Source organism: Catharus ustulatus, chromosome 7, assembly GCF_009819885.2.
Source record: "Catharus ustulatus isolate bCatUst1 chromosome 7, bCatUst1.pri.v2, whole genome shotgun sequence".
NCBI classification, from domain to species: Eukaryota; Metazoa; Chordata; class Aves; order Passeriformes; family Turdidae; genus Catharus; species Catharus ustulatus.
In genome coordinates, this window is record NC_046227.1 from 11,072,824 (window position 1) to 11,085,562 (window position 12,739).

Here is a 12,739-nt window from a genome sequence, read left to right on the forward strand (position 1 = left end):
GAAATCACAAACCAAGTATACCTTCTTTTCCTGGAAAACAAACCAGTATCAAACCAGAAGCTTCATTTTATTTGGCACTGGAAGGAATTATTTCTAACTTGGGCCCATAAGGCTGCTTAGAAATCAGTCACTAATTCAATTAGAACTTGTGTTGCATTAGAACTGGTGTTTGAGGAATAGATGGATTAGATTTCACTTGAATATTTCCCTTCACCATTTTGCAGAAATAATGGAAGGCATAAAAAGGGTAAATCAGGATAAGACCCAGGTACCCACAGTCTTTCAGCTCTGCAGTTTCACTTTCTTGGAAATGAAATTGAGATCCATATGAGAGTACAGGGTTGTAAATGGAAAAACTTTTCTATTTCACTGGACTGAGTATAGTGTAATACTCAGGATTTTTTAATGTGCCAAAAAATTCTGCATTATATTGGGTTTTTAGCTTTTATTATTTTTAGAATTTACCTATTCTTTAAACTAACAGAACTGTAGTTATCTGATGAGACTGAAATACATGTATTTTAAAGCAGTTAAAATAAATATGCATTTGTTTAATATATAATGTCCTTTGGTAATGAGTTCCATCAGTTTAAGTCCCAGAGATTAGCAGGATTTAAATATCATTAAAATGTGGATGGAAAAATCAACTGTTACATTGCTTTTTTAAGATTAGGTGATATATTCCTGAAGTATATAACTGGAGGATATGAGAAGAAATCTCCCATTTATCAAGTCTCCAGTAAAACCAACTGCTCAGTTAACCAGACTAGAAATGGGAGAGCTTGGTTTAGTCTCCAGGAGTGTGTGATGTGCAACCTGAATGTGAAATAGGCTCTCTAAATACCACAAAACTGAACTTCAGCTCCACTTGCCGCATTCAGCAAGAAGCTGGAGGCTGGCACAGGCTGCCAAATGTAAGTGGCTGCATTTATGTCTTAGGGTTTTATAATAGACACATATGTAGGTAAAGTGCTCCTGAAGCTGTGTAGTATTGGACTCTGAGGGATTCTTGAACTTGGTAAAGAAATTCCAGCTGGATGCTGTTCTGCCTGTAATAGTGGTTGCAACTCTGGGTAGTTGGAGTAAATGCAAATACTGAAGTTAGATTTTTTTTTCCCTTTAATGCAAGGTAAGCTCTGTGAAAGCACGGTATTAAATAAAGTGCTGCTTCTTCTAACCAGCACCTGACCCCAGCCAGCAGCTGCTGACACTCCTTGCAGCAACTCCTCACAGTGGGGAGAAAACAGGAAAAATGAAATTGAGAGAACTCTACAGTGGAGATAAAAAATAATTTAATAGGTGATGAAAATAATGGGGTGGGGGAAACAAATGAGGCAAAGGAGATGACAAGTGAGGCAAAGGAGATGGCACCACCTCCCACAGGCAGAACCGTGCCCAGCCAGGCTCTAGGCATCCACTTTGGAAGCCAAAACACCCCCCCCCCCCCCCCCATCTTTTTCTTCTTCCAGTTTTTATTTATGAACTTGAGGATACATCACATGAAATGTCCCTTGGGTCACACTGAGTCCCAGCTGTGTCCCATCCCAACCTCTTGCCCACCCTCAGCCTGGCTGTGGGGGTGTAGTGGGAAACAGAGGTGGCCTTGACACTGTGCAAGCACAGCTCAGCAATAGCCAAAACACTGGTGTGTTGTCAGCACTGTTGTAGCCACAGAGCCAAAACACAGCACCATGTGGGCTGCTCTGAAGAAAGTTAACTCCATTCCAGTCAGATCCACCAGAGGCCCAAATCATACTACTTTTTTTTTTTAAGAATACCTTTGTATATCCTAGTTTAAATTTCAGATTTTCCATTTTCTTTGAAATCATTTTCTCACTGCAGAGACATAAAATATTCAATTTTCTGCAGGTGGTTACCACATTTCATTGCTGCTGAGGCTCCTTGGCCTATTCAGCTATGTTATCATCTCTATTCTGTTTTTTCACTAGCACACTGAGGACTATATTTGCTTATGTTAGAAGCAAAATCTGTTTTTCTTAGCCTGGCATTCTTCTTGGTACTCCTGGTAGGTGTTCACAGGTTCTTCAAAACCATTCATTTAGGACCAGTAGAAGAAGTTATTATCCCTCTTTTTTCAGTCAAAAAATATCTAAGTTCTCTCTTTAATGATTGCTTTTCTACCCAACACTTCCAGATCATCTCTGTTATGACAGACATCTGCCCCTGTCTTGGCAGATCGTGGCCTTTGCAGGCATGTGAAACATTCTCTCTTCATTCCAACTGTCAGAATTATTGTTGTGAGATTCTGGGGCAATGCTGCATCCCCATTACAGTTTACTACTAGACAAAGTGTGTCTAGTTTTTAATCAAATTGCTGGGTATAATGCCTACCTCTAGACTTTGTGTCACTGCATATTTGCATATGCTCTGTATTTTTCTTGGAGCAATTGTGAGCAATTTACTTTTGCCTTCACTATCGTATTTCCCTATGACTGGAACCCACTTAATTCCTTCAGTTTCTCAATGTCTTTATTAAAATTGACATCCCACATCCATCCTCATCTTTGCACAACAATTCTTTCAGGTTCCTTGGAGCAGCTGGATGCCGATTTCACTCCCTAATTCACAGTGCCAAGGAGCCTTTGTAACCCTTATTTGTCTGCAGGAAGAACCCCAACCTTGCACTGACCCACTTCTAACTCTTACTCTGATGCTTGCCCAGCTTCAGAAGTTCCTTGTGGCAGATTCCATCTTCTCAGGTCAGTTTATAATCTCCCCCTACAGCTTTTCTGCCTTTCTTTTCACATTTTTAGGTTTAAAAAAAATTTACAATGTTCTGTTCTTACATGGAGTGAAATTAGTTGTACAATTTGCCCCCTTCACCTGCAAAGACACTACAAATACTTGTTGGATCTGGGGAAGGGAAGTTTTTTGATCTCTTTTCCTTTTCTTGGCATCTGTGGCTTCAGACTTTTGAGCTTCTCCCAAGACTTCTCTCTGAGAAGAAAACACTAAAAATTTTCCAAATGTCAGCACCTCTAGAAGAAATGTAACATTCCAGTAATTTTAAAAATGTTTAAAATTCAGAACTACTGATGATATTATCCAAGGATTTGTATATTGTCTTAAATGTAAGTTGCACTACAGAATAGACATCAGTGAAGCTCTTCAACCAAATGTAATTGAAAAAAAGTGCTGCAGGAAAAGAAGGAAGATCATTGTGGAGGTGTCATGAATCTTTTGGGAGTGATGACACTGTTGACTGACAAGTTAATATAAATATGTTAAAATGTAATGGGGGTTGGTTTTGATTGATTTAATTGTTGCTGTTTATATATGTACTTTTTTGGGTGTATATATAAAGTAGGTCACAAGTTTCTGTGAGAACTATACAAAGAACCTGAGCCTAGGGAGGTTGAGATAGTGTGAAAGCTAAGAAAATACAGTTAATGAGATAAAGTGAGGAAAGGGAATTCTTGGTCCAAAAAAAAGGAAAAGCAAAATGGAGATAAAAATGAAAATATAGAAATTCTTCTAAGAAGAACAGTGATAACTTGTCCTTCCCCTGGGCATGGGAAATTAATTTAATACACAGCAAGGAAATCAGAAGTTTGATAAGAGGAAAGATTTTTTTGATTATGCAGACTTTGAAATGCTGGAGTGTTGAAGGAGGCTGAGGAACTTTCCTCAGCAATGTGAAGTCACACCTGCCAGGATGGGCTGAGTCTGTTCAGGCATTCTCTTCTGCATCCCATCTATTTTCATATACTAACTTGATTTTTAATACTGCAGTAAAGGCAAGATTTTTCCAGCTTTTGCTCTCACAGAAAGCTGATTCTTAATACTATTAATGTGCAAGCAATAACAAGACTATAAACCTTTTACTTTTCTAATTTATTTAAATTTATTTTTTCTATTTTTTTTAATGGTTAACTTAGGGACATATCACACCTTCCTCCATTCAGTTCCGTTTTGTTCGCTCTCACAATTTTATTATGATTTTTGCACCATATTTTTTTCAAGTTCCGACTCCTTGGCAGCTATGACCAGGTGAAATGTTGCTTCTGATTTTTCAAAACTAGCAAAAAAATTATTCATCATGGGAATGTTTGACTAAACAGCAAACACTCAAAAAAATCAAAGGTAAACAAATTATTTCTGAAAGATATTACTGTTTGAAAACAAACTCATGCATTTGGGTATGCCTGAACTACAATTTTAAGGCAGACAGTGCTGAGCCTGTCTAGACTATGCTGAGTTATTTTAATATACTTCCCCAGTGTTTCAGATGGGAGACCTGACTGCCACTGACATGATTCCCTACTTCAGTTTCTACATAGCAAACAGGAAATGTTTTTGTGCAAATGGCAAAAGTGATGGATTTTGTTAAAGACTTTGTTAAAAGACTTTCAGAACAAGACTTTTGGAAATGGAGAGAACTTTATACTGATATAAGCTGCTTTCATTGAAATCTTTCGGTAACCTGCTGCTAAGAGCAGCTCTGTATTTGATTTACATAATTGGCTTTTTAATTTGTATATTTTTGTATGTATTGCAAATTATTATGAAATATTTCTGCCCTGCATATGAGCAAACCCCAAGCTTTCTACATTTGACTGTTACTTGTGACTATATGTAATAGTCATAATTTTTTTGTGTAATTTTGTTAGTACAAATTTTAGGTTGATACAGAAATTTATCTTGCCCTTCTGACAATATTCTTCTGATTTATTTTACTGGTGGTTTTGAAAACATGTATCTTCTGGTTTGCAAGAATTTCTAATCCCAGACCTCTTTTGGTCTCTTGACTAAGAAAAAAATGCAAGAAATAATTATTCAGTAATTAATATATATTTAACATGTTCAGGAATTGGGGATAAAATTCTCCCTCAAAGTCAGTTGCCTTTAAAGGGATTAAATCCTGAAGCTGGGTTGTTTCCTTTCCTAGGATTGAAGTGCAGGTAAGTTTTCTTTATGAGCTTCATTTACCTTAGGCTGAAATATCATAATGCTCATGTAACTTGTTAAAATTCTTTTGAAGTTTGCAGAAGTGGAATGAAGAAGATCCCCAGTCTGGCCCAGTGTTTCTCCAGATGATACCTTTGAGTAACCACCAAGATCATAACACACTTTAGGCTTGCCCTCTTTCAAACTCTGGCAGCCTCAGTGTAAAATCAGCCAGGATTAAGAAATTATCCTTCATCTCCCATGGTCTCTTAAACGTTAAGATTTCAGTTCTGCAAGGGGCTGAGGAGCCTGGCCTTGATCCAGGCAACTGCTTGGATTTTAGGAGTTGTCACCCATATGAAGTGATACACTTGGGCACTGTTTACCATTTCCCTTGTTCAAACCCTGAAAGATTAAGATCTTCATCCTGATCATTTCCACCATGCCAGAGGGAAGGTGCCCAAGCTGCACAGTCATGGAAACTGGGAGACTTTAGTGGAGAAGCTACACTGCCCACTTTCATTCTTGTCACACTCTTTCTTAACCATCAGTTACTGACTGTGACTGAGAAATGAGACATTGAGGTCAGAATTATGATATGCCCCTGTGCCACTGGTGTTAAAAAGTTCAAGATTTCTTTCCTGACTGAATTGTCACTTCCTCAGCTGACAGGAGGTGTGTCTCCTCATCTTTAGAATGTAGAAATGAGCATAGCTTTTACTTTACCAAAAAAATAATATCTGAAAACCACAAGACTGACAGATATGCTTTTAGTCCTGGTGTTGCAAACTGCTGAGCTGGCAGGGAACAGAAGGTGAAATCTTAGTGGCAATAATGGCAGTGGACTCCTTATTTTTTCTGCATTATGTTCCTGGGACCAAGTGTTCTAGATAGTTGGTCCAGAATTTTACTGCCCAGCTTATCTTTTAACTCTTCTATTCCAAATAAAAAATGAGAATAAATATTTTCATAAAACATACTTAGTAGGAGATGTGAAATGCTAAAAGAACTAATCTTAAGGGTTTGAAGAAAACTCTCACTGCTCTAAACCACCGCCAGGTTATACTTAATGCCAGTCCCATATGTCTGAGATGATGGGAAGAGATTTTGATGTCTTAAAAGAAGTTGCTGGCTTATGAATATTCTCAGGATATGTGTTTTTCCAGATGTCATTTCATTATTCTAATTATTGTTACATACCGTGAGAAACTGGCAATAAACATAACTGAAGTGAAAAATTGTTTCAAGAACTCTCACAGAAACTTCTTGGTTCATTCAGCTGTCACATGAGCAGGTTGGCTAGCAATAAATCACACTTTAGAAGTGACAGCTGAAAATCTTTTATTTGAATTGATACTCAGGCAAGAGTAAAAGATGTCAGAGAACATTATATTGAATTGATAACATCAAATTATTAATAATGGGTGAAATCTGGAGGTGCTTCCTTGGTTTTTGATTTAGTGCTCTGCGTTAAGGGAAGCTGAGTAAACATAAAGTAACAACTGATTCTGAACCTCCAAAAGTGACCCAGTAATACTTACCACTTATGTTGTGCTCTAAACTTTCAGAGCTCTTCTGTGGGTCAAATTTGGAACACAAAGGGGCTATTGAAGTGAGCATGATTTGGTCAATTAACCTGTTAAATGTTTGCGTGCAAGGCAGAGCCTGCTGTGGTTTTGGAGAGGGGTTACTCAGATCCAGCAAGTTACAGTATGTTGAGAATCCCATAGAGGTTGTATCCAAGTAGGGGCCTTGTTGGACCCCTGCTCATTGTGGAATAATAAATCACATGGAACTTTTTCAACTGGAAAAACATATTAACTAGTCTGCTACTCCAGCTGGAGAGAATAAAATCATAATGTTTTATGATAAATTGCATATATTTCTTGTATAGATACCATTTGTGAGACATTTTTCCCCTGAAGTTGAAACCACAATGACACATATAAATGGGTTTTTATAGTGCACCATCCATGGAGACTGGAAGAATATTAAGGATTAATTAAAAGCATAAGCTACCAAAGTTGATTAGAATGCAAACTAGGTCTAATTTCATGCAGGATCCATTAAAAGCAGACAAGGTTGTAGCAGAGAGAAAAAAAGACTGAAGAGCTGCTATATTTAGATGAAAAAAATACACTAAAGGCAAGAATCCCACAGATGGGAGATGAAGGGTCAAAGTGACAAAGGCAATAGGAAGCACAAACCAGAGTGGGGAATTCTGTTGCTGGATTTCAGTCACACTAAAGACTTCTCTGAGGTGACTTACCAGAGCAAGCTAAGCAGTATTTGGTCAGAATTGCTGAGTGTCCTTGAATTCTGCTTTCATGGAGGCAGAAGTGCCCAACTTCTTCAGAAGTGTTTTTTGCATGGGCAGTCCGTGTAAGTCACACATCCTGTCCAGTAGGCAAGACAGAGGCAGAGTGCAAACAGCAACCCAAGCAAAAGCAGTTTTGTATGACAGTGGTATTCCTATTGCCAACTTGGGAAAGCCATTTCCAGCTGGTGTGAATTGCCCGCTATTGTGATTCTTTCTCCTTGTGCTCCTTAGATATGGCCTGTGATTGTAGCTGGTTCAGAAGAGAACAAAGTTTTTCTGCTTATACCAGGTGAAGAGAAATATAGACACAGTTTTTGTTTAAACTGTGAGATTGTGAGCAGCAGGCCATAAGTATTTCTCATTCAAAAATCAGCATGACATGATTTGGTTTGTTTTTAATAAAACTTTTGATATCGTTCCTGTCTTGTGGGTATTAGCAATTACCATGCTGCTTTTCCCTTTCTCTAAAGCTTTCTACATGTTAATAGCAGCTTCACTTATTAATTTCTAGCACCATCCCTGCAGCCAGCTGTGTCATCACAATTGCTCAGCCATTCAACTCACTGTAGTTACTGGTTTGATGGATTACAATCAGAATTTTGATCCCAGAGCAACTTTGCAATAGCAATCGATGCTGAGCATGACAAATTGTATCATCCTGAACCCATATCTGGCTAACTGCCAGTATTTCATCTCACTTGACCACTGTGTAGCTTTAGGTCTTTTTAATCACAGCACTTTGCTGAAGGGTTTGTAGCCATTTGTTGGTGTCTCTGGAACAAGTATTAGAACTGCCTTTTACTGTACTTTCAAGTCCCACATTAGATTTTATTGTAAATGTGAAGGTTTCTCCCTTTGGAGAGCAATTTTAGAAGAAATATGTGTAGGCTTGTCTTTTCTTCATTGCTTTTTGTTGTTTGAGGCTTTGTTCTTGGAAATACAGCTGTTCCTTTATATAATTTAGTTTAAATTAACAACTGCTTCCTAGCCTGTTTTATTACAGCTCAGTACTTCTGGGATTTAAGGTTTGATATTGCACGTAGTCAAGTTTGCAATTCTTAATTTACAGCTGTTACAGAAATACAAATGCACAGCAACTATTTATTGAGGTCCTCTTCATTAGTTCTCAGGGAGAATATAAAACTTTGGGAATTTTGATACCAATATAAGTGCTATCAAATCTCCAAAGTCCTGGGGATCTCATAAGTAGGCAATTGTGAACCCCTTAAATATCGAAGCAAGATCGATATAGTAGAAAATAACAATGACATTCTTGCACTGTTGTGTATGGACTTTACCCATCATTTTGAAAGCTCTGTGAGACATGTCTTCTCTCCTTCAACTTTCTGGTTTTAACAAAAGGATAAATTCTGTGGGTTTGATGGCAAAATTGCCACGCTTCTTCAGGTAGGTGCACATTTAGTCTCCGCTGAGGAAGTTATTTGCACTTCTGCTTGGTATTTATAGTCTAATTTAATGAGGTGTAGGAGAGAGGAGAGTGCTATGAAACCCAGCTCAGCAGCTTCAGCATTTATTTATTCACATGGGATATTCTCTTTTGTGGCTCTTGAAGGTCTTTTCAATAAGTGAAGTTCATAGAAATGACACATATTATTTTTCTGTAGTTAATTCAGACTTTAGAGCTGTGAAGCTACACCATTCAGTTTGTGGTTTGTAGGGATGAAGGTAAAGTTTTTGGGCTGTGCCTGCAAAACAGTATCATCTGTAAAATGTAGGACTTAATACTGCTGCAGCTAATAAGTGTTGGACGTGTCATGGGAGCTGTGGGAATGATGGGGATCTCCACATAAATTTTCTGCTATTTTTTTTCAATATTGAATATCCAGTTTGGAGTTCAAGTGGAGTAATTTTTGCAACTGTAAACAGTGATGCAGACTGAGAAGCAGCTTTTTTAACATAAAAAACCTGTTCTACTTCAAAGAGTTTATTTAAAGCTGGGAATCAAATGGCATAACTGCTGCAGCCTGCAGCCTCACTCTATCCCCTTTCTTGATTTCGTTTTGTCTGCCTCTGTTCCTCTGCAGATATTAACTCTTACTTTGCTGCAGACAAAACACAGCTTATACAGTGGTTTGTTTGTGACATAAGAGGGGGAACAGCTAAGTACTTTGTTATTTTGTGATCAGCTCAGCGGATGAACTTGGATTACATGACAGGTTTTACAAGAGGGAACAGGTTGTTCAGGTAACTGTCTCCCAAGACCTACATGAGCAAACTACACTGTTGGGTTTAGAAGACCATCTGGATCTTTCATGATGCTCACACACACTCGGAACCTCCTGTCCAGAAGAGTAAGACTTGCTGCCTTTTGCTTCCCCTGCATCTCTCTGTCTTCTCAACCTTCCCTTCCAGTTGTTTCCCAGCTTGTTTGTGTCAGAGTTCTGTTTCACTAAGCCTTGCTCTCCTGCCTTCTACATCTCATCCAAATTCTACTCAGGAATGGTGGGAGAGCTCCTATGAGTTGTTCATCCATGAAGCTTTGGTGAATGGCATCGGTAGAGGAATTTTTTTCATGTCGCAGTGACTCCTAAATTTTTTTACCTTTTTGGAGCCAGTTAAAGAGCCTGAACCAGCTAGGAAGTGATCATATTCCTCTGGTTGTCTGTGACATTCTTTCCCTTTGTTTTTTATTCTTTACACAAGCAGCTGCCCCAGCAGCTTCCTCCTGCACCAGTTGTCCTATTAATATTGATAGCATGTTAGATATGCAGATGTGAAGTGTAATGATGGCTGGCATGTTACGTGTTCTTGACTACTCCTTTGGTGCACTCCACTTACTGTTTTCCACGCATTCCTGATGAACTTACTGTAATTTCCCTGCATTTGTTCCTTCTTGGCAATCATAGGTGTCCTGTAGGCAGCATCAACATGCTCATCCCTACACTTGTCTGTGAGCAGCAAAAGAAGATGCAGGTAGTTTTTTTGGCCACATTTTACCCAGCAAATACTTGATCTGAGTTTTGTTTGATTCTTTTTATGCACGTTGAACTGCAAACAGCATAATCAGCCTCCTAATGTTCAGTTAGCCTTATGAAACAACAGCCTTTTGTTCCACCTTTTCACTGGACTTCATATCAGATTGAGCTTTTAGGACACAATGCAAAATCTGGCCTCAGACATTAGTTTCTGCTAAGATTCTGTATTTGGAAGGGAACTGTCAGTTCTGAGGGAAGAATGGGGCAGAACAAAATGGTCTTTGCCTTGCTGCCATGGTAATGGCAGTGAAGTGCTGATAAGTAACAATATCCATCTATGTGTGAGTTAACTCCTTATGTATTCTTCAGGCACAGAATAATATCACCTTTCTCATAAAAATTTGAAGCCAGCCTGAGGATTATAATTAATAAGGGATTATATTCTTGTATAATAAATTGGGTCACAAATGGTACATGTTCATTGCATGCTAGAAGATTTGGGGACCATGACTACTGAAGTGTTGTCTGAATTCTGTGACACTTGTGCAAAGGATGACCCTAAAGTTAGTGGGGTTTTATACTGCATCTATATCTGTATATCTCCTTTTTTCAGTTTTGTCTTCTAGGTTTTTTTAATGTTATCTCTCTCTTCTCTTAGTCCATGAGCAGTCCTTTCTGGTCTTTAAGAGTAGCAGGCTGTATTTGTGCATTAAATCAAGTAACTCCATCTAGATGGATTTTGTTCTTGCTATAGCCAGAGTCTTGTTTTAAGCAGATTTAGGGTTTTTTTTAATTTTAGGACAACTTTCAACAGGCACTATAAGTTTCCTGGTGGAGAACTGTGTTCAGTCCTCACGCTGCTTTCCTGTGCAGCCATAGGTGAGGCACTTTCTTGAACTCTCTCCTTGTTAAACAAAGGTGCTGCTTTCCTAGTGCAGAGCTCTGGGGACACCTTCCTTTTGCTTTTGAGGAATTTGGATTCTACATTGTTGAGCTTCCCTTCAGTGTTTTCTGAGATAAACCAAATCTATGCTTGGCACCATTTCGTATTGAACCTTAAGTTACCTTGGTAATTTCTGAATCACATTGCTCACATATTTTCTGTTATGATCACTGGACTTCTAAAGCATCCTGCTGATTGATCACACCTTGTGGGTTTGATACCTTTTAGTTTCTTCGGTATTTGCTATTTTTTAGTACTTTCTTTAATTCTCTATATGCTGTGTAACAACACTAAATCTGTATTTTGCAATTAATTGCATTCACTGTTTTTTTCCAACTTGATTATATGTTTCTGCCTGTTGATCATCCCTTCTTTCAAATACCATAAGGCATGTCACTGTATCAACCATAATCTCAACTGCCAAACTCCTGAGTTAGTAGGTAAATCATAATTTAAATGTGCCACTTTTGTTATTTACATTGCTTCCCAGATAAGTTTTATGTTGATCTTGAAACCACACTTCAAAGCACTCAGTAATTCTGCTCGCTTTTCCTTCCGGCTAGGATTATCTTGTGCAGATGACTTTTTGATGTGAAGGACACCAGAGTAATGTCCACATGCAAAGCCAGTCCTTGAGTGTTGTCCCTACTTTGCATGGCTGCCTGTTACATGCATTCTTTCTTTACAGCAATGTAAGTGTCATTTAAACTCCCATATATCTCCAAATGGCAGTGGAATATTTTGTTATCAGATTTGGTGTTTAAGGGAGATTGTTTTGATTTATGTGATTCGAAAATGAGATGGCATTTTTTGCATGGAGATTTTTGTTTTAATTGAGCCTGGCATATTAATAAGAGAAAGTAAATTGTCATTTATAAACTCACCTAGCCCCATGGAAAAAAGTTCAAACTGTCGTAAATTATTCTTGATAGCAGAAAGGAGAGTAGGGCAGGGGCTGAAGTAGCAGTTTGCACACTGCCTAGAACAGAACTCTTAAGCAGAAATTGGAATTGCTACACTTTTTGTGGAGCTGGTTTTTTTTTTGTCCAGTGGTGTGAGAAGGGATTGTAAATAGTTTCTGCTACAGATCATCTTGCACTGCAAAACTTGGAAGCAGATCCACATCTTCTAGATGTCAATTTTTTCATCTGTCTTTAGTCCCCACATGAGATTAATCAGACACTAGGACCAAATCCACTTTAGAGAAGTGGGACAACATTTATAAAGTAAATATATTAATTAATTTAAAAGCCATGGTGCACAAACTAAAGATTGTCAGAGTTGCAGCATTTGTACACCATACCTTTAAAGCTGGAAAAGTTTGTGCACTGGACTATGACATAATACTAAGTTTTCATGTTTTACAGTTACAGTCATAAGAGAGAGAAGGTCTTTTTTGCGAAATTTTGTTCAGTCAGTGTATTTGCTCTACCATCAACACTCTGAGTTGGCTTTGCATCTTTGAAAGTCAAAAGGGAAGAAGTGACCTCTCTGTCAAAAGCAGCTCTCATAGACCCTCGCTTACTTGTACCTAGAAAGACAGGGCTATTGGTTATAAAATGGAGACTGTAATGCTCAAAAGCTCTCACTTAGCTAATGAACTCTTGATTTTCTCCTCACAATATCAAGTCC